Below are 21,197 nucleotides of genomic sequence, written 5' to 3'. Positions count from 1 at the left end.
GACGTGTTATTCCTTGACTTTAGCAAAGCTTTTGACATGGTCTCCCACAGTATTCTTGTCAGCAAGTTAAAGAAGTATGGGCTGGATGGATGCACTACAAGGTGGGTAGAAAGTTGGCTAGATTGTCGGGCTCAACAGGTAGTGATCAATGGCTCCATGTCTAGTTGGCAGCCGGTATCTAGCGGAGTGCCCCAAGAGTCGGCCGGTTTTGTTCAATATTTTCATTAATGATCTGGAGGATGGTGTGGATTGCACCCTCAGCAAGTTTGCAGATGACACTAAACTGGGAGGAGTGGTAGATACGCTGGAGGGTAGGGATAGGATACAGAGGGACCTAGACAAATTGGAGGATTGGGCCAAAAGAAATCTGATGAGGTTCAACAAGGACAAGTGCAGAGTCCTGCACTTAGGACGGAAGAATCCCATGCACCACTACAGACTAGGGACCGAATGGCTAGGCAGCAGTTCTGCAGAGAAGGACCTAGGGGTGAAGGTGGACGAGAAGCTGGATATGAGTCAACAGTGTGCCCTTGTTGCCAAGAAGGCCAATGGCATTTTAGGGTGTATAAGTAGGGGCACTGCCAGCAGATCGAGGGACGCGATCGTTCCCCTCTATTCAACATTGGTGAGGCGTCATCTGGAGTACTGTGTCCAGTTTTGGGCCCCACACTACAAGAAGGATGTGGAGAAGTTGGAGAGAGTCCAGCGAAGGGCAACAAAAATGATTAGGGGTCTGGAACACATGACTTATGAGGAGAGGCTGAGGGAACTGGGATTGTTTAGTCTACGGAAGAGAAGAATGAGGGGGGATTTGATAGCTGCTTTTAACTACCTGAAAGGTGGATCCAAAGAGGATGGATCTAGCCTATTCTCAGTGATAGCAGATGACAGGACAAGGAGTAATGGTCTCAAGTTGCAGTGGGGGAGATTTAGGTTGGATATTAGGAAAAACTTTTTCACTAGGAGGGCGGTGAAACACTGGAATGCGTTACCTAGGGAGGTGGTGGAATCCCCTTCCTTAGAAGTTTTTAAGGTCAGGCTTGACAAAGCCCTGGCTGGGATGATTTAGTTGGGGATTGGTCCTGCTCTGGGCAGGGGGTTGGACTAGATGACCTCCAGAGGTCCCTTCCAACTCTGATATTCTATGATTCTATGAACACCATAAATGTATACGTTGTGTCTGTCGGAGGAAATCTGAGATGTTTAGAAAAGGTAAAAGAACATGTTGTGTAAGGGGCACGGTCACTAAAGATTATTTTAACTGAAGAGATTAAATAAATACAGTCACATCATTCCTGATGGCAAAGTACCACTCACAGCAATCCTCAAAGGAAAATCCACAAGGAGATGCTATATCCCAGTCCTGTGAACAATGACATGCGCCTCTCCAGATCTACTTCAAGGGTTGTCATTCAAGTTCATGTTAGTCAAGAACTAGACCCCTTTCCCACTTAGCCCATCTAAACGTCACTGATCTGTATCAATTGTCATTAAATACACAGAAGGAGAATATCATATTAAAAGATTTTCAGCTCTATTATCCAAAAACACTGATTTACAGCAGAGTCCAGCAGTCAGGGACTAGGACTGCCAGTCAGGAGGTCTGAATTAGGAACATAGGCCTGGGTCACTGATCCGGGCCCCTGCTATCGCAGGCAATCCTGTCATATAATCCCATTCATTAGCTCCTAGTCTCAGCTCTGCCACTGACTTGCAACAGTAAATTGGGCAAGTCATCTACCCTTCCTGTGACTCAGTTCCCCATCTGCAGAATAACAATAATGATGGGCTAGCCACTTATGTGACCAAGGGATGAAACGTGTTGAGTGGGATGGTCATGTAGTAGGTGCTCAGATCAGCAGTGTGGCCAGATATCTGACCATCAAGCAAAGTAACACTGAAGTTGAAAGAAATTTGTCTACTTAAAAGTTGTAGCGTTAGATGCACCTAAGAGTAAGACTTAGGAATGTGGTTTTAGGAGCTAGTGTGATTGTCTGGTTATTCTGCTCCTTCGTGCCATATGTTAGTAAACTGCATAAGCACTTATGGAGGGGATACTTTTACCTTTCTCTCCAGCACCCCCCTACTCACCTTTTTAAGCTGGGGCTGGGGGGAATAAACATTACATAACAGTCTAGAGCAGTGAGACTCAGACTGAGACTCGGGAGTCGCAAGTGGCTCTTTAATGTGTCTCCTGCGGCTCTTTGCAGCACGATATTAAAACACTGTGTGATCTGATTATTAACCAATCAGGATGCTTTTACTATGTTATTAACCAATTGAAGAATACTTGGTCAGCCTTTTTGCTGGGACAACGATGTATATATTAATAAAAACAGTAAATGAAACAATGAATTCACACAACTGTGGCTCTTTTGGGTAACGTTGATGGCTAATTTGGCTCCTGAACCACTGAGGTCTGAGTATCACTGGTCTAAAGCAAGGATTGTAAATAGGCTGAATAAAGTCTCTAGGCCCCAATCCTGCGAGATGCCGATTGCCGTCAGTTCCAAGCTTTTCACAGCATCAGGTTCTCACTTTGCATGTCTGAACTCTGCCCCCCCCACCAATCACCACCACCACCAGACACTGTTTGTTGACTTTAAGGTGAGTGCTGCTTTCAGAAGGCTCCCAGGATCAGGCCCTTTAGATGTAAGACCACTTGCTAATAAAGGGTCAAACTATGGCACCTCACGGAGAAGTAAGGTGGTGCAAGGCACCCTCTGACACCCCATACAGGAGGTAGCAGCATGTGGAGGGACATAGCCTGTGCAGAGCTGGTACATTCGTCCTCTACACAAGTTGGTGGGGTGGGGAGGGGAATGAGAGAGGAGACATGGTTCCAACCCCCAGTCCGGGAAGTAATGACCAGTGTACCTGCCGCAGTGCTCCATGGGATCTAGCATAGGTTACTTCCCCCTTGGAGTAAGGGAAAACCCAGGACTCTGAAAATCACAGACTTCCTTCTGGTCTGCTCCGCGGCCAGCACAACAAAGAACAAAGCCACCATTTAGTCCTAGTTGAGAATACACGGTCCAACCCGGTGAAGTACTGAGCATGTTTTGATTTCAGTGGGATCTGCAAATACAGTGCACAGGCAGCACCTTGCTGGGCTAAATGCATATTTTAATCAATAATAAAAAACAGGCCTATTCTATTGTTCAATTCAGCTCCTGCAGTGTCAAGCACAGTATAAGAATTCTGATAGACAGAAAGGCCAATCTGACAGTCAAAAAATGGATGATGACATTTTTAGGACACCCACACACATTGACTGTATAAGGATACTTGGGTGCAGCAGCTCAAGGACCGTTAACACTGTGTCTTACAGGCTCATAGTCATTCTAGAAGGAGACCTAATGGCTCAAGCTGAAAATGCAAACATAAAAGAATCACCCCTGACATGTCTATGGCGAGCGTTTTTATAATGGTATTTCAAGAATAACTGGATTATCTGTTCCAATCTTTAACTGTAACTTGCTCCACTTTTTTCTATAATTCCCAAGTTTATATTTCTTGTACTTTGCCAACCCACAACTCCACACTCTTCTCCTGCCCTAGAATGGAGACACTCAACATCTCTCATGGCCATTGGGCTCCTCCCTTGTGTGGCCTGTTTTATGTCATCCCCTTCTGCTTGGGGAGGAAGAAGGCATTTCACACTGGTCACCAGGCAGGGCTGGTCTACAGCCTGCTCCTAAAGGCCCCATCTACTCCAACAGCTACAACCGAGTCACAAGATCCAGATACAGCAGTTCAAAGCTACAGTCCAATTCCATAACTGGTTAAAACCCTGGAGTGTCCAAGACATTACCCATAATACTGACACACAGTTCAGTGCTGTCTGTGCTACAACTGTTCACCATGTGGTAACTGAATTCCCTGGCTCAGTTATGGCTGGAGAGCGGATGGAGCCTTATTCTCCTTTCGCTTTGTCACTCAATACCTTGGGAAGCGCAACTCAAGCTCCTCCTGCCACTTCATAAAGGCTGGATTTACTTTTCGGGAGGCCCTGCTGCCTGAGTGAACTCAGATTTCTGAACTACTGCCTGCTGGATGGCCCAGGGGACTAGGACCCTTTCACCTGTATGGCTGGCTCTGCTCCATTTCTGGTCGGCTGTGACTAAAAGCCGTTACCTTCCAATGACCATCAGTGGCCTGTGTCAGAACATGGAACACAGCAGGTGGAATTTTGAAAGAGGCACTGACAGCACCAACCGCTGCTGGGCAGCTTCTCTTCCCTCTGCAGGAAACTCCTCCTTGTGTGTAACTGACAGGCACCCAGTGTGCTGCTCCATCCCCTCCTTGTGTGTAACTGACACGCACCCAGTGTGCTGCTCCATCCCCTCCTTGTGCGTAACTGACACGCACCCAGTGTGCTGCTCCATCCCCTCCTTGTGTGTAACTGACAGGCACCCAGTGTGCTGCTCCATCCCCTCCTTGTGCGTAACTGACACGCACCCAGTGTGCTGCTCCATCCCCTCCTTGTGTGTAACTGACAGGCACCCAGTGTGCTGCTCCATCCCCTCCTTGTGCGTAACTGACATGCACCCAGTGTGCTGCTCCATCCCCTCCTTGTGTGTAACTGACAGGCACCCAGTGTGCTGCTCCATCCCCTCCTTGTGTGTAACTGACATGCACCCAGTGTGCTACTCCATCCCCTCCTTGTGTGTAACTGACACGCACCCAATATGCTGCTCCATCCCCTCCTTGTGTGTAACTGACAGGCACCCAGTATGCTGCTCCCTCCCCTCCTTGTGCGTAACTGACACACACCCAGTGTGCTGCTCCATCCCCTCCTTGTGTGTAACTGACAGGCACCCAGTGTGCTGCTCCATCCCCTCCTTGTGTGTAACTGACACGCACCCAGTGTGCTGCTCCATCCCCTCCTTGTGTGTAACTGACACGCACCCAGTGTGCTGCTCCATCCCCTCCTTGTGTGTAACTGACACGCACCCAGTGTGCTGCTCCATCCCCTCCTTGTGCGTAACTGACACGCACCCAGTGTGCTGCTCCATCCCCTCCTTGTGCGTAACTGACACGCACCCAGTGTGCTGCTCCATCCCCTCCTTGTGCGTAACTGACATGCACCCAGTGTGCTGCTCCATCCCCTCCTTGTGTGTAACTGACAGGCACCCAGTGTGCTGCTCCATCCCCTCCTTGTGTGTAACTGACATGCACCCAGTGTGCTACTCCATCCCCTCCTTGTGTGTAACTGACACGCACCCAATATGCTGCTCCATCCCCTCCTTGTGTGTAACTGACAGGCACCCAGTATGCTGCTCCCTCCCCTCCTTGTGCGTAACTGACACACACCCAGTGTGCTGCTCCATCCCCTCCTTGTGTGTAACTGACACGCACCCAGTGTGCTGCTCCATCCCCTCCTTGTGTGTAACTGACACGCACCCACTGTGCTGCTCCATCCCCTCCTTGTGTGTAACTGACACGCACCCACTGTGCTGCTCCGTCCCCATCTAGTGGTGGCTGGGCTACATATAAAGGTTGATGAGCCTGCTACAATCTTAGCTAACAGCTGTGTCTTTTAGTTCAGCCAGTAGAGGCTGATGCTTTAAGACCCACAGGTCGGTTTCAGTTCCCGCTGCTGCTGACTCAGCCAGGATGCAGCCTTATGTTTGCATACCCACTCCAACACAGGGCTCCAGAGATATCCATAACAGCAGATTAACTTTGAAAAAGGCATCTTCATCTTCCCTTGTTGCTTATCTGTTGACGACCTTCAGGACTGTTTTTGGTCACCTCCTCTTCTCTCTCGTTACCTCCCCTGATATCTACTACAACCTCTATGAATGACCCTGAGATGTACTTTTCTGGACCAGGCTCTCCCCAGCTGCCCAGTATCTCCCCCGCAGTATCTCCCCCCAGCTATCTGTCACATCCCCCACCCCACCCCCGACATCCTCAGTCTGTGTCTTTCTGAAAATTTTTCCTTTTGCTCCTCTCCTCTACCACTGATGATGGCTCCACAATCCTTCCTGCACCCCAGGCTCCTAATTCTCCTCTCACTCTCCATCTCTCACCTACCCTGTTTCTTGCTATATTCTGGCATTTCTTCCTCTTTTATATGACTAAATTATCCTCTAGAAGTGATCGTCCTTTAGGCAGTTCTGGGACATGGTACAAGGAAGGATGGGGTACAGAAGCTTTCTACTGCTTGTGCTGTATATGCTGTGTGAATAAACAGAAGTCTTTTGTTTCCAAAAACTCAATAGGGCATCTTTCAATGAGGAAGGATGACCAGTGACCATAAAGTAGAGGTGGAGATTAAGAGGCTTAACGTCCAAGCCCAGGAAGGAATGACTAGCTATGACTGTGATTCTTGGTCATTTCGGGGGAGAGAGCTGAGATCTTCCACTCCAATTTCCAAAATATGAGGGAGTAGGAAAACAATATTCCCCAAAATGACCAAGAATCATAAAAGACCCTGCATCAAAAAGTGATGATGAAAAGCTATGCCTAATGTACAAGACACGTAAGAGACACCAGAGAAGACACTGCATTATGTAGCAACCTGCCACTGGATCGGGAACAGACTCTGCTTACAAACAGAAACAGGAGATCACACAGTGTAAAATGCCATCCTGAGCAGACCATACCTCCCGCTGACAGACAAGCAGTCTGTCTCTTCCTTACACTTTGGCAACACTTGTATAGTTTGCCATGCCACTGATAAGAGGAAGCATGGTCTGGTGGTTAGGGCACTAGTCTAGGACTTAGAAAACCTGGGTTCACAGATGTCATGGGTGACCTTAGCACTTATTGCTCAGTGCCTCATATCGCTATTGCACATATGGGGATAACAGCACCACCTTGCCTCACAGAATCATAGATCTCAGGAGGTCATCTAGTCCAACCCCCTGCTCAAAGCAGGACCAACCCCAACTAAATCATCCCAGCCAGGGCTTTGTCAAGTTGGGCCTTAAAAAGCTCTAAGGATGGTATGATAAAAGAAGGTGGGGAAGGGGTAGCTTCCTTTTATGGATACCCAGCCAGCCAGCTAGCTATAAAAACCCTCTTGGTAGCTGTTCTCTACTTGCTTTACCTGTAAAGGGTTTAAAAAGCCCATAGGTAAAAGGAAGAGAGCGGACACCTGACCAAAAGAGCCAATGGGAGGGCTAGAATTTTTTTAAAATTGGGAAAAATCTTTCCCTTTGTCTGTCTGTAGTTGTTCTCCAGAGAGAGGAGTCACAGAGCAGGAACAGGGTTAAACTATGCTATAGGAAGCTTTAAACCAGGTATGAAAAATCATCAAATCATACCTAGGAATTGCTTATCTGAAACCCCAGATATGTAAGTAAATCAGAGAATGTCTAGGAAGACATGATTAGGGTTATTTCTTTTATTTCTTATTGGCTTGTGGACTCCTCTGTGCTAACCCCAGATGCTTTTGTTTTGCTTGTAACCATTAAGCTGGACCCCAAGAAGGTTATTCTTGATGTTTTATTCTTGTAAGCGGGTTTTTAAAATCTAGCAAAACCTATGTTCCAGAGGTATTTTCTTTCTTTTTGTTTTTAATAAAATTTACCTTTTTAAATAACAGGACTGGGTTTTTTATGTGTCCTAAGAAGTTTGTGCATATGTTGTTTAACTAGCTGGTGGCAACAGCTGATTTCCTTTGTTTTTCTTTCTCAGCTCTTCCCCGGGGGGGGGGGGTGAAAGGGCTTGAGGGTTCCCCACAGGGAGGAATTCCCAAGTGCTCCTTCCTGGATTCAAAGGGTTTTTTTTGCATTTGGGTGGTGGCAGCGTTTACCAAGCCAAGGTCAGAGAGAAGCTGTAACCTTGGGAGTTTAATACAAGACTGGAGTGGCCAGTATTAATTTTTAGAATCCTTGCGGGCCCCCACCTTCTGCACTCGAAGTGCCAGAGTGGGGAATCAGCCCTGACAGATGGAGATTCCACCACCTCCCTAGGTAACCCATTCCAGTGCTTCACCACCCTCCTACTGAAATAGTTTTTCCTAATATCCAACCTAGCTAGACCTCCCCCACTACAACTTGAGACCACTGATCCTTGTTCTGTCATCTGCCACCACTGAGAACCGCCTAGCTCCATCCTCTTTGGAACCACCCTTCAGGTGGTTGAAGGCTGCTATCAAATCCCCCCTCACTCTTCTCTTCTGCAGACTAAACAAGTCCAGTTCCCTCCGCCTCTCCTCATAAGTCATGTGCCCCAGCCCCCTAATCATTTTCGTTGCCTTCCGCTGGACTCTCCAATTTGTCCACACCCTTTCTGTAGTGGGGGGGCCCAAAACTGAACGCAATACTCCAGATGTGGCCTCACCAGTGCCGAACAGAGGGGAATAATCACTTCCCTCGATCTGCTGGCAATGCTCCTACTTATACAGCCCAAAATGCTGTTAGCCTTCTTGGAAAAAAGGGCACTCTGTTGACTCATATCCAGCTTCATAGGGGTGTCGTGAGAGGTGCTCAAATACTGCGCAGCTGGGGGCCAGATAAGCACCTAAAATAGACAGAGCTGAACTGCACGGGGTGTAAATCTGCACAACATTTAACCTACTGCTTTTGATTTGTAGAGAATCCTGTAAAATACAAGTGTTCCCACTACATAATCCCTCCACTCTGCCCACCTACTCTGTTCTTGTGAGCAGCTTGCATGTTTCAAGACCCCCGATGGAACCCAAGAACAGAGCAAGTGGCAACGATATACACATGATAACTGCAAATAAGCCCATCTAACCGGCTTTACTTTTACTGTGATGGGTCACCCAGCAAAGAAACAGGGATTTTATTATATTTACCATCTTCATGTAAGAACACTGACTTGTTTTCAAGTAGCTGTATGCTTTGGGAGTTTTTTAATTCGAGGATAGGGGGCATGGATCAGTGTTCACATTGCACTCCCCATCAGTCCCCGGCCCTAGCCAGGGAGCTAATGATCCAACCAGAAGACCAAATTCTGTTTTGAATCCTGGCCACGTGCCACCTGGGGCACGTTGCGCATATGCTACGAAAAAGAATCTGAGGATAGGGTAAGTGTTGGCTCTTTAACTTTCATAGTAGCTGTTACAGTCTTTAAGTGAATTGTTGCACTAATTAATGTTTTAGGTATTTCTTTTTTAAATGTAATGTCACTGTTAGATCCATCTATCATTGAACAAACAGGACACACAGCGTTATGTGGAATCAATTCTTCCTTGGATGAGCCGGTGACTTGGCCTGTGCTGCTATGCTTTATGTCACCAAGATCCCTCAACAGAATTATTTCCTTGTAAATCACAGAAGCTCATCTATTATTATGAATGAATCACTCTGCTATGAATGATTGCAGCAGCATTCCAAAGAACACCTTCTAACAGCATCTGTTAACGTTCCAAGAATATCAGATAAGTTAATTTCATCACTGCGGATAAGCTAGTTAGTTCTTTAAGAAAAGAAGTTTCCACATCAGCTCACAAACTAGGATTCAAATTCTGTTTTATGCAACCAGCAAGGACGTTGATAATATCAAGGCAAAAGGTGGAGCAGAGTCAATCTTTTTCCTGCAGCATAGCATACTCTGACCATTCCTTTGGGGTTGTCCTCTTGTTTATATATGGTGCATGCTTCAACTAATAGCAGGCACACAAAAAACAGACAAGGGCACCCAACTTCACAAACTCCTCTTGGATGCCAAGGAATTTGCAGCACAGCTTAAGTTATAAACAAAAACAGCAACTCATTTAATCTGTTAGTGAGGAAATCTGGTTTGAAAACTAACATTCATTATTCTCAAAAACAACAAGGAGTCCTTGTGGCACCTTAAAGACTAACAAAAGTGCCACAAGGACTCCTCGTTGTTTTTGCTCATACAGACTAACATGGCTACCACTCTGAAACCATTCATTATTCGGAGGTTTAAAATCTAATCAAGAAAGGCTCAAGACTTAAAAATAAAATTGGCTATAGACCCAGCCAGTTGATTCAGCAAGAGACCGGCCAGACTGTATGGATCCATTGCAGAATGTGTCTCTCGCATGGCACCCAGCCACATGGGCAACAGCAGAGGCTCATGCATGTAAGCAGTCCATACACTCTGTGCACGCCATCCCTAAGTGCTGCAATGAACTGATTACAGTGTGCTGAACACCACAGCTCTCCACAAATCCATGGGCATCTTTAAGGATCTGAGCCTTTGTCAGCCTGTGGAGATAAACAGCCAGTGAAAGTATCTTCCCTTCCACGAATGCAGAGCTGCAGTGTTTTGTACAGCTTCATGGAACAGGTAGGGAGAGCAAGGAGACTACACCTCAGAGGCAGGTGTAGGAAACAGGGGCAACTGAGTGACAAAGGGACAGGTTGAGGGGCTGGAAAGCTGAAGGAATCCTGGGGCAACCTCAGCAGGTGGTGGGCATGCAGGCCCTTTGAGAAGGAAGAGACGGTTAGAATCATAGAATCATAGAATATCAGGGTTGGAAGGGACCTCAGGAGGTCATCTAGTCCAACCCCCTGCTCAAAGCAGGACCAACACCAACTAAATCATCCCAGCCAGGGCTTTGTCAAGCCTGACCTTAAAAACTTCTAAGGAAGGAGATTCCACCACCTCCCTAGGTAACGCATTCCAGTGTTTCACCACCCTCCTAGTGAAAAGGTTTTTCCTAATATCTGACCTAAACCTCCCCCACTGCAACTTGAGACCATTACTCCTTGTTCTATCATGTGCTACCACTGAGAACAGTCTAGATCCATCCTCTTTGGAACCCCCTTTAAGGTACTTGAAAGCAGCTATCAAATCCCCCCTCATTCTTCTCTTCCGCAGACTAAACAATCCCAGTTCCCTCAGCCTCTTCTCATAAGTCATGTGTTCCAGTCCCCTAATCATTTTTGTTGCCCTCCGCTGGATGTTTTCCAATTTTTCCACATCCTTCTTGTAGTGTGGGGCCCAAAACTGGACACAGTACTCCAGATGAGGCCTCATCAGTGTCAAATAGAAGGGGATGATCACGTCCCTTGATCTGTTGGCAATGCCCCTACTTATACATCCCAAAATGCCATTGGCCTTCTTGGCAACAAGGGCACACTGTTGACTCATATCCAGCTTCTCATGCACTGTCACCCCTAGGTCCTTTTCTGCAGAACTGCTGCATAGCCATTTGGTCCCTACTCTGTAGCGGTGCATGGGATTCTTCCGTCATAAGTGCAGGACTCTGCACTTGTCCTTGTTGAACCTCATCAGATTTCTTTTGGCGCAATCCTCCAATTGGTCTAGGGCCCTCTGTATCCTATCCCTACCCTCCAGCGTATCTACCTCTCCTCCCACTTTAGTGTCATCTGCAAACTTGCTGAGGGTGCAACCCACACCATTGTCCAGATCATTTATGAAGATATTGAACAAAACCGGCCCCAGGACTGACCCTTGGGGCACTCCACTTGATACTGGCTGCCAACTAAACATGGAGCCATTGATCACTACCCGTTGAGCCCGACAATCTAGCCAGCTTTCTACCCACCTTAGAGTCCATTCATCCAGCCCATACTTCTTTAACTTGCTGGCAAGAATACTGTGGGAGACAGTGTCAAAAGCTTTGCTAAAGTCAAGGAACAACACGTCCATTGCTTTCCCCTCATCCGCCGAGCCAGTTATCTCGTCATAGAAGGCAATTAGATTCGTCAGGCATGACTTGCCCTTAGTGAATCCATGCTGACTGTTCCTGATCACTTTCCTCTCCTCTAAGTCCTTCAGAATTGATTCCTTGAGGACATGCTCCATGACTTTTCCAGGGACTGAGGTGAGGCTGACTGGCCTGTAGTTCCAGGATCCTCCGTCTTCCCTTTTTTAAAGATGGGCTCTACACTAGCCCTTTTCCAGTTGTCTGGGACTTCCCCCGATCGCCATGAGTTTTCAAAGATAATGGCCGATGGCTCTGCAGTCACATCCGCCAACTCCTTTAGCACTCTCGGATGCAGCGCATCCGGCCCCATGGACTTGTGCTCGTCCAGCTTTTCTAAATAGTCCCGAACCACTTCTTTCTTCACAGAGGGCTGGTCACCTCCTCCCCATGCTGTGCTGCCCGATGCAGTAGTCTGGGAGCTGACCTTGTTCGTGAAGACAGAGGCAAAAAAAGCATTGAGTACATTAGCTTTTTCCACATCCTCTGTCACTAGGTTGCCTCCCTCATTCAGTAAGGGGCCCACACTTTCCTTGGCTTTCTTCTTGTTGCCAACATACCTGAAGAAACCCTTCTTGTTACTCTTAACATCTCTTGCTAGCTGCAACTCCAGGTGTGATTTGGCCTTCCTGATTTCACTCCTGCATGCCCGAGCAATATTTTTATACTCATCCCTGGTCATTTGTCCAATCTTCCACTTCTTGTAAGCCTCTTTTTTGTGTTTAAGATCAGCAAGGATTTCACTGTTAAGCCAAGCTGGTCGCCTGCCATATTTACTATTCTTTCTACACATCGGGATGGTTTGTCCCTGTAACCTCAATAAGGATTCTTTAAAATACAGCCAGCTCTCCTGGACTCCTCATGTTATTCTCCCAGGGGATCCTGCCCATCAGTTCCTTGAGGGAGCCAAAGTCTGCTTTTCTGAAGTACAGGGTCCGTATTCTGCTGCTCTCCTTTCTTCCCTGTGTCAGGATCCTGAACCCGACCATCTCATAGTCACTGCCTCTCAGATTCCCATCCACTTTTGCTTCCCCTACTAATTCTTCCTGGTTTGTGAGCAGCAGATCAAGAAGAGCTCTGCCCCTAGTTGGTTCCTCCAGCACTTGCACCAGGAAATTGTCCCCTACACTTTCCAAAAACTTCCTGGATTGTCTGTGCACTGCTGTATTGCTCTCCCAGCAGATAACAGGGTGATTGAAGTCGCCCATGAGAACCAGGGCCTGTGATCTAGTAACTTCTGAGAGTTGCCGGAAGAAAGCCTCATCCATCTCATCCCCCTGGTCCGGTGGTCTATAGCAGACTCCCACCACGACATCACCCTTGTTGCTCACACTTCTAAACTTAATCCAGAGACTCTCAGGTTTTTCTGCAGTTTCATACTTGAGCTCTGAGCAATCATACTGCTCCCTTACATACAGTGCAACTCCCCCACCTTTTCTGCCCTGCCCTTCCTGAACAGCTTATATCCATCCATGACAGTACTCCAGTCATGTGAGTTATCCCACCAAGTCTCTGTTATTCCAATCACATCATAATTCCTTGACTGTGCCAGGACTTCCAGTTCTCCCTGCTTGTTTCCCAGGCTTCTTGCATTTATGTACAGGCACTTGAGATAACTCACTGATCACCCCTCTTTCTCAGTATGAGGCAGGAGCCCTCCCCTCTCCAGCGCTCCTGCTCGTGCTTCCTCCCGGTATCCCATTTCCGCACTTACCTCAGGGCTTTGGTCTCCTTCCCCCATTGAACCTAGTTTAAAGCCCTCCTCACTAGATTAGCCAACGTGCTTGCGAAGATGCTCTTCCCTCTCTTCGTTAGGTGGAGCCCATCTCTGCCTAGTACTCCTCCTTCTTGGAACACCATCCCATGGTCAAAGAATCCAAAGCCTTCTCTCCGACACCACCTGCGTAGCCATTCATTGACTTCCACGATTCGATGATCTCTACCCAGGCCTTTTCTTTCCACGGGGTTGGTGGAGTGAATCAGGGTTGATTGGGAGATCCTAGAGCAGCCTTGTTCATTCTGCCTCTATCCCACCTCAGTCCCTTCTCCGCATGCTATCCCCCACTCCTTCTGCTGGCAGGGCACTGGGGCAGTCAGACACAGCTGCTCCACACTGGCTGGGAACTAGCAAGGGGAGCAGCAAGAGCAGAGCACAAGAAGCAGCAGCTTGGCTACCTACAATTCCATTGCCAGCGTAGGCTCTAGCCTCTGGTGGCCAAGAAGAGAAACTACTGGGAATCCTGCTAGATGCCCAAAATTCCAGCGGCTCGCGGCAGGGAGATGCGGGGGATATGTGTAGGGGGGAGTGCGGGGGCCCCACCTTTGCTCTGCCCTGCCCCGATTCCAACCCCTTTCCCAAGGCCCCGCCCTCGCCTCTTCTCCACCTCCTCTCCCGAGTGTGCTGTGGCCCAGCCCCTCCCTCTCCCTCCTGGAGTGCCCCGGGAAACCTGAGCGCCGGCAAACAGCTGTTTGGCAGCAGGGGGGAGCGCTGGGAAGGAGGGGGGGGACAGGAATACGGCACGCTTGAGGGAGGAGGCAGGGAAGAGGCGGGGAAGGAGGGAGCTTGGCTGCCGGTGTGGGCGGAGCTTGCAGCAGGAGCCCCAGGACCCAGCAGGACCAAGCTTCTGCCCCTGCAGCTGCCCTGCCCTGGGGGCCCCTGTCGTTGGGGGGCCCCATGCCAGGGCACCCTGTGTTTCACTATAAATCCGCCTCTGCTGACTGCTGTTTAAATCAAACCCTGCAATCTGGGATGCAAGACCCGCCACCTCTATATTCCAGTCCCTCCAATATTTTACAATTTATTACTGTCAAACTGTAATTTACTACAGAAATAAACTCTGCCATATCTGAGATTACTAATTAGGGCTCTCAGATTACATCATCCTGTTATTCCTTTTTATTAAACTTCCGTTCTCATCTGACAGTGATATGGATCAGCAAGCATCAGAAATACAATGCCAACGGCATTTCCCTCCCAAGTTCCATTACAACGCTGAAATTTCATGACTTCCTGGAATACCTATAATTAATATCTAAACCCATTTCTAAATATTTTAATATTCCTTTCCCTTTCACAGATCTCTGCTCTTCAGGCTTTCTAACATGCATCAAGTTCTCTTTTATTTAAAGCCATTTATTTCTGGTATGAATAAAACCAGCTGAAGCTTGGAATATGTTTATTAGGTTTTGAATGTTTCAAACCTCGCATGAGGCTAACCTCTTTGGGAAGGAGAGGAGGAAACTAAACAAATAAGAAGATGCTTTAGGATTGGATGCACATGCCAGTAGATTGGGCCATGGAAGCAGCAAAACTCTGCAGGGTGAACTCTAGCAGGGCCTAATCCAAAGCCCATTGAAGTCTACGGAAAGACTCCTAAACCAAGATCCTCATATGCATTTAGACACCTCACTCCCACTGATTTCAACAGGAGTTAGACACCTAAATACCTCTGAGTATCTGGGCCCCACTGACTTCAATGAGCATTAGATCTGGTCCAAAGTTTCCTGCTGTGGGAGGGGATTAAGAAAGGAAATGGAGCTTGTAGTGTATTAGATCTACGGAGGCAAGAGCCATCAGCATGGGCTGCTCCTCCATGGGACATCACTGCTCCCTGGCACCATGGACTTTGAAGCAGTTGTGCTGCTACTGCCTGGGATCCCTTGCCCAGAGAGAACCCAGTGGGACACACTTATCCAAGCTGTATTAAGTTCTGGATGGATTTCCACCTGGAAATCTAGCAGATTTCCATTGGAAGGGAACTGCTCCTTTGCTCCACCACCATACAGCATGGAGAGGCATTCACAGGGTGTTAAGAGGTGGAGAACTGAGCCACAGAGGTGGATCTACACCCATTCTGCATAGGCAAAAAGAGATTTGCCTACAGAAGCAGAGGACTCTGATGTATTTTTATTAGGGCGAGAATACATAGGTACAGTGCCTTGCACCAGCTGCTTTGAACCAGTATATGGAGCTGTAATGGAACATTTGTACCAGTGTCATTGGGATGGGGTCACATTCCCCTAATAAGGTACTCACAAAAGCAACAGATTCACTTCATCATCATGAATATATAGAAAAAGAAGTGGTTGAGAACTGGAAATACCACATTGGATCAGAGCACTGAGCCACCGAGTTCAAAGTCCTGTTTCTCATGGTGGCCCGTACCAATTTCTTCGTGACAGAAACCTGTAGTGGACAGTTACCGAATTACCTGTCCATAAGGGAAATTTTTTCCTGATCCCTAGCAATTGGTTTATGCCCTGAAGCATGAAAGTTTACAACCCTTAAAATATTTTAGTCTCTCTAATTAACTGAGGATATTCTCCTTATCCATATAAAAGTCTGATCTTTTTATAATCCTATGGGTTACAGATTGGGAAATGAGGCACAGAAAAGATAATGCTAAAATGTTCCAAAGTGACCTCTGCTTTTGGACACGCAACTTGAGCCACTTAAGGCCTGGAACCACTCAGCACCCAGCACTCCTCCTAAACTCAACAGGGGCTATAGGTGCACTGACTTTCTGAAAACAGGCCCAAGGCCTCTGAACCTGAACACTCAAAGCCGCAGGCCTCTCTGGAATATTTTAGCCTAAGCACCTCACCCCAAGTCACCCAGCACATAAGTGGCAGAGCTGGGAGCAGAACCTCTTCTCCTCACAACTAGCCCCGTGCCCTAAACTAAGGTGAGAGCATGCCCCCCAGGGGAGGAAGCCCTGTGATGTTTCCCTTGTAGGGTTTCCTCCATATTCTTCTTCCAGGGCATGGGGTTTGCCCCCAGCCTGATTCTACAGAGGCAGCATGGATTCTAGCACACAATCCCCTGGAGATTAACAGGAATCTTGTGGATCTATTGCATGGTGGCCCTGTGCACCTAACCCAACTTTGGGGGCTCTTGCAGCTTACCCGAGCTCTACGGGCTCCCTCCTCCTGCAGCAACCCTCAGGGCACCCTTTAAAGTGGGTTCCCTGGAGGGGAAAGGACACCCCAGGAGTGTTAATACAGCGGTACATCCTATCAACATGAGTGCAGAATACCCAGGGGTGGTGGGGAGGGAACAATAAATGTGAGCCCCAATGCACCTGCCTCACCCCCTTCCTACCCTAGGATCTCTGGGACTGAACTGAGCCATCCGGGGGAGAGGCCACTGCTTTCCCTCACAGCTTTCCATGCTGAGGGTCCTAGCCACACCCATGTATTACGATCAGGTACCCCTGGGTCTTCAAACATGTTACCAACAACCCCACCCTTGGCCAGCCAGCATACCGGAACATTAACCCCCGCCACGTCCGTGCCCAAAGGGCAGTTGGACAGTCTGTCCATCCATTACATGCCAAGAGCGGGGTTGGGGACTCCTGCACAAGTTGGGATAGGGGATATATCCATCCAGATCCAGACCCTGCCTGGAGCTGTGTGCTGAGAACCTCCCTGGTATCCCCTGCAGAGCAGGGCCCAGCTCCCCAGAGCTCTGCCCACTCCCCCGGGTCTCTGTGCTGAGCCCCCCAGGCATCCCCTGCAGAGCAGGGCCCGGCTCCCCGGAGCTCTGCCCACTCCCCACCATCTCTGCACTGAGCCCTCCCTGGTATCCCCTGCAGAGTGGGACCCGGCTCCCCGGAGCTCTGCCCCCCATCTCTGCGCTGAGCCCTCCCTGGTATCCCCTGCAGAGTGGGGCCCGGCTCCCCGGAGCTCTGCCCCCCATCTCTGCGCTGAGCCCTCCCTGGTATCCCCTGCAGAGTGGGGCCCGGCTCCCCGGAGCTCTGCCCCCCATCTCTGCACTGAGCCCTCCCTGGTATCCCCTGCAGAGTGGGGCCCGGCTCCCTGGAGCTCTGCCCCCCATCTCTGCGCTGAGCCCTCCCTGGTATCCCCTGCAGAGTGGGGCCCGGCTCCCCTGAGCTCTGCCCCCCATCTCTGCGCTGAGCCCTCCCTGGTATCCCCTGCAGAGTGGGGCCCGGCTCCCTGGAGCTCTGCCCCCCATCTCTGCGCTGAGCCCTCCCTGGTATCCCCTGCAGAGTGGGGCCCGGCTCCCCGGAGCTCTGCCTCCCATCTCTGCGCTGAGCCCTCCCTGGTATCCCCTGCAGAGTGGGGCCCGGCTCCCCGGAGCTCTGCCCCCCATCTCTGCGCTGAGCCCTCCCTGGTATCCCCTGCAGAGTGGGGCCCGGCTCCCCGGAGCTCTGCCCCCCATCTCTGCGCTGAGCCCTCCCTGGTATCCCCTGCAGAGTGGGGCCCGGCTCCCCTGAGCTCTGCCCCCCATCTCTGCGCTGAGCCCTCCCTGGTATCCCCTGCAGAGTGGGGCCCGGCTCCCCGGAGCTCTGCCCCCATCTCTGCGCTGAGCCCCCCCTGGTATCCCCTGCTGAGCTGGGCCCGGCTCCCCGGAGCTCTGCCCCCATCTCTGCGCTGAGCCCTCCCTGGTATCCCCTGCAGGGTGGGGCCCGGCTCCCTGGAGCTCTGCCCCCCATCTCTGCGCTGAGCCCTCCCTGGTATCCCCTGCAGAGTGGGGCCCGGCTCCCCGGAGCTCTGCCCCCATCTCTGCGCTGAGCCCCCCCTGGTATCCCCTGCAGGGTGGGGCCCGGCTCCCCGGAGCTCTGCCCCCCATCTCTGCGCTGAGCCCTCCCTGGTATCCCCTGCAGGGTGGGGCCCGGCTCCCCGGAGCTCTGCCCCCCATCTCTGCGCTGAGCCCTCCCTGGTATCCCCTGCAGGGTGGGGCCCGGCTCCCCGGAGCTCTGCCCCCCATCTCTGCGCTGAGCCCTCCCTGGTATCCCCTGCAGAGTGGGGCCCGGCTCCCTGGAGCTCTGCCCCCCATCTCTGCGCTGAGCCCTCCCTGGTATCCCCTGCAGAGTGGGGCCCGGCTCCCCGGAGCTCTGCCCCCATCTCTGCGCTGAGCCCTCCCTGGTATCCCCTGCAGAGTGGGGCCCGGCTCCCCGGAGCTCTGCCTCCCATCTCTGCGCTGAGCCCTCCCTGGTATCCCCTGCAGAGTGGGGCCCGGCTCCCCGGAGCTCTGCCCCCATCTCTGCGCTGAGCCCTCCCTGGTATCCCCTGCAGAGTGGGGCCCGGCTCCCCGGAGCTCTGCCCCCCATCTCTGCGCTGAGCCCTCCCTGGTATCCCCTGCAGAGCAGGGCCCAGCTCCCCAGAGCTCTGCCCACTCCCCCGGGTCTCTGTGCTGAGCCCCCCAGGCATCCCCTGCAGAGCAGGGCCCGGCTCCCCGGAGCTCTGCCCACTCCCCCCCATCTCTGCACTGAGCCCTCCCTGGTATCCCCTGCAGAGTGGGACCCGGCTCCCCGGAGCTCTGCTCCCCATCTCTGCGCTGAGCCCTCCCTGGTATCCCCTGCAGAGTGGGGCCCGGCTCCCCGGAGCTCTGCCCCCCATCTCTGCGCTGAGCCCTCCCTGGTATCCCCTGCAGAGTGGGGCCCGGCTCCCCGGAGCTCTGCCCCCCATCTCTGCACTGAGCCCTCCCTGGTATCCCCTGCAGAGTGGGGCCCGGCTCCCTGGAGCTCTGCCCCCCATCTCTGCGCTGAGCCCTCCCTGGTATCCCCTGCAGAGTGGGGCCCGGCTCCCCTGAGCTCTGCCCCCCATCTCTGCGCTGAGCCCTCCCTGGTATCCCCTGCAGAGTGGGGCCCGGCTCCCCGGAGCTCTGCCCCCCATCTCTGCGCTGAGCCCTCCCTGGTATCCCCTGCAGGGTGGGGCCCGGCTCCCCGGAGCTCTGCCTCCCATCTCTGCGCTGAGCCCTCCCTGGTATCCCCTGCAGAGTGGGGCCCGGCTCCCCGGAGCTCTGCCCCCCATCTCTGCGCTGAGCCCTCCCTGGTATCCCCTGCAGGGTGGGGCCCGGCTCCCCGGAGCTCTGCCCCCCATCTCTGCGCTGAGCCCTCCCTGGTATCCCCTGCAGAGTGGGGCCCGGCTCCCTGGAGCTCTGCCCCCCATCTCTGCGCTGAGCCCTCCCTGGTATCCCCTGCAGAGTGGGGCCCGGCTCCCCGGAGCTCTGCCTCCCATCTCTGCGCTGAGCCCTCCCTGGTATCCCCTGCAGAGTGGGGCCCGGCTCCCCGGAGCTCTGCCCCCCATCTCTGCGCTGAGCCCTCCCTGGTATCCCCTGCAGAGTGGGGCCCGGCTCCCCGGAGCTCTGCCCCCCATCTCTGCGCTGAGCCCTCCCTGGTATCCCCTGCAGAGTGGGGCCCGGCTCCCCTGAGCTCTGCCCCCCATCTCTGCGCTGAGCCCTCCCTGGTATCCCCTGCAGAGTGGGGCCCGGCTCCCCGGAGCTCTGCCCCCATCTCTGCGCTGAGCCCCCCCTGGTATCCCCTGCTGAGCTGGGCCCGGCTCCCCGGAGCTCTGCCCCCATCTCTGCGCTGAGCCCTCCCTGGTATCCCCTGCAGGGTGGGGCCCGGCTCCCTGGAGCTCTGCCCCCCATCTCTGCGCTGAGCCCTCCCTGGTATCCCCTGCAGAGTGGGGCCCGGCTCCCCGGAGCTCTGCCCCCATCTCTGCGCTGAGCCCCCCCTGGTATCCCCTGCAGGGTGGGGCCCGGCTCCCCGGAGCTCTGCCCCCATCTCTGCGCTGAGCCCTCCCTGGTATCCCCTGCAGGGTGGGGCCCGGCTCCCCGGAGCTCTGCCCCCCATCTCTGCGCTGAGCCCTCCCTGGTATCCCCTGCAGAGTGGGGCCCGGCTCCCCGGAGCTCTGCCCCCCATCTCTGCGCTGAGCCCTCCCTGGTATCCCCTGCAGGGTGGGGCCCGGCTCCCCGGAGCTCTGCCCCCCATCTCTGCGCTGAGCCCTCCCTGGTATCCCCTGCAGAGTGGGGCCCGGCTCCCCGGAGCTCTGCTCCCCATCTCTGCGCTGAGCCCTCCCTGGTATCCCCTGCAGAGTGGGGCCCGGCTCCCCGGAGCTCTGCCCCCCATCTCTGCGCTGAGCCCTCCCTGGTATCCCCTGCAGAGTGGGGCCCGGCTCCCCGGAGCTCTGCCCCCCATCTCTGCACTGAGCCCTCCCTGGTATCCCCTGCAGAGTGGGGCCCGGCTCCCCGGAGCTCTGCCCCCCATCTCTGCACTGAGCCCTCCCTGGTATCCCCTGCAGAGTGGGGCCCGGCTCCCCGGAGCTCTGCCCCCCATCTCTGCGCTGAGCCCTCCCTGGTATCCCCTGCAGAGTGGGGCCCGGCTCCCACGGGGGACGTGGTTGGACACTTACATGCTCAGTCCCTCTTGCTGCAGCCTGTTGAACAGCCTCCCCAGCACCGCAGCCTCTCCCGCTCCGGCTGCCAGCCCCGGCTGTTACCCTCGTTCCCGTAGCAACCAGGGCCTGCCAGCCCTCCAGCAGGGAGCAGGCTCTGGGCTCCATGGCAACTGTGGGGACGCCTGCAAGGGCGGTGGCCCAACGGAGGAGGCGGAGGCTGGTGCTTGGGGCCCTGCAGGAGAGGACAGCTTCTTAAGGGGCCCCCCACCCATTGTATTTGATTGTCATGAATGGAAGTTATAGGGAGCGGAGGGGAGGGGAGAGCTGGATTAACCTTTTGTGGGCCCCGGCTCCAAACATATTTGTGGGCCCCTAAGTAGTCATTGTGGGCTCCGAGTGTGGGCCTGGTGTGGCAGGGCCATCGCTGCCC

The 21,197-nt window shown here is 52.5% G+C and overlaps 1 protein-coding gene across 2 annotated transcripts in view; it reads right to left on the bottom strand.

The window, feature by feature from the left end:
• Positions 1-20,879, bottom strand: part of HYDIN (HYDIN axonemal central pair apparatus protein) — a 446,380-nt gene extending 425,501 nt beyond the window's left edge. For both annotated transcript variants that reach the window (XM_043526330.1, XM_043526331.1), the window contains exon 1: positions 20,783-20,879. The gene's annotated coding sequence lies outside the window, so the exon portion shown is untranslated. The remainder of the gene's footprint in view (positions 1-20,782) is intronic.
• Positions 20,880-21,197: the final 318 nt, after the last annotated feature.

This window comes from Chelonia mydas, chromosome 12 (assembly GCF_015237465.2).
Source record: "Chelonia mydas isolate rCheMyd1 chromosome 12, rCheMyd1.pri.v2, whole genome shotgun sequence".
NCBI classification, from domain to species: domain Eukaryota; kingdom Metazoa; phylum Chordata; order Testudines; family Cheloniidae; genus Chelonia; species Chelonia mydas.
The sequence above is the reverse complement of the archived record's forward strand: the minus strand, read 5'-3'. Positions and strand labels throughout refer to the sequence as shown.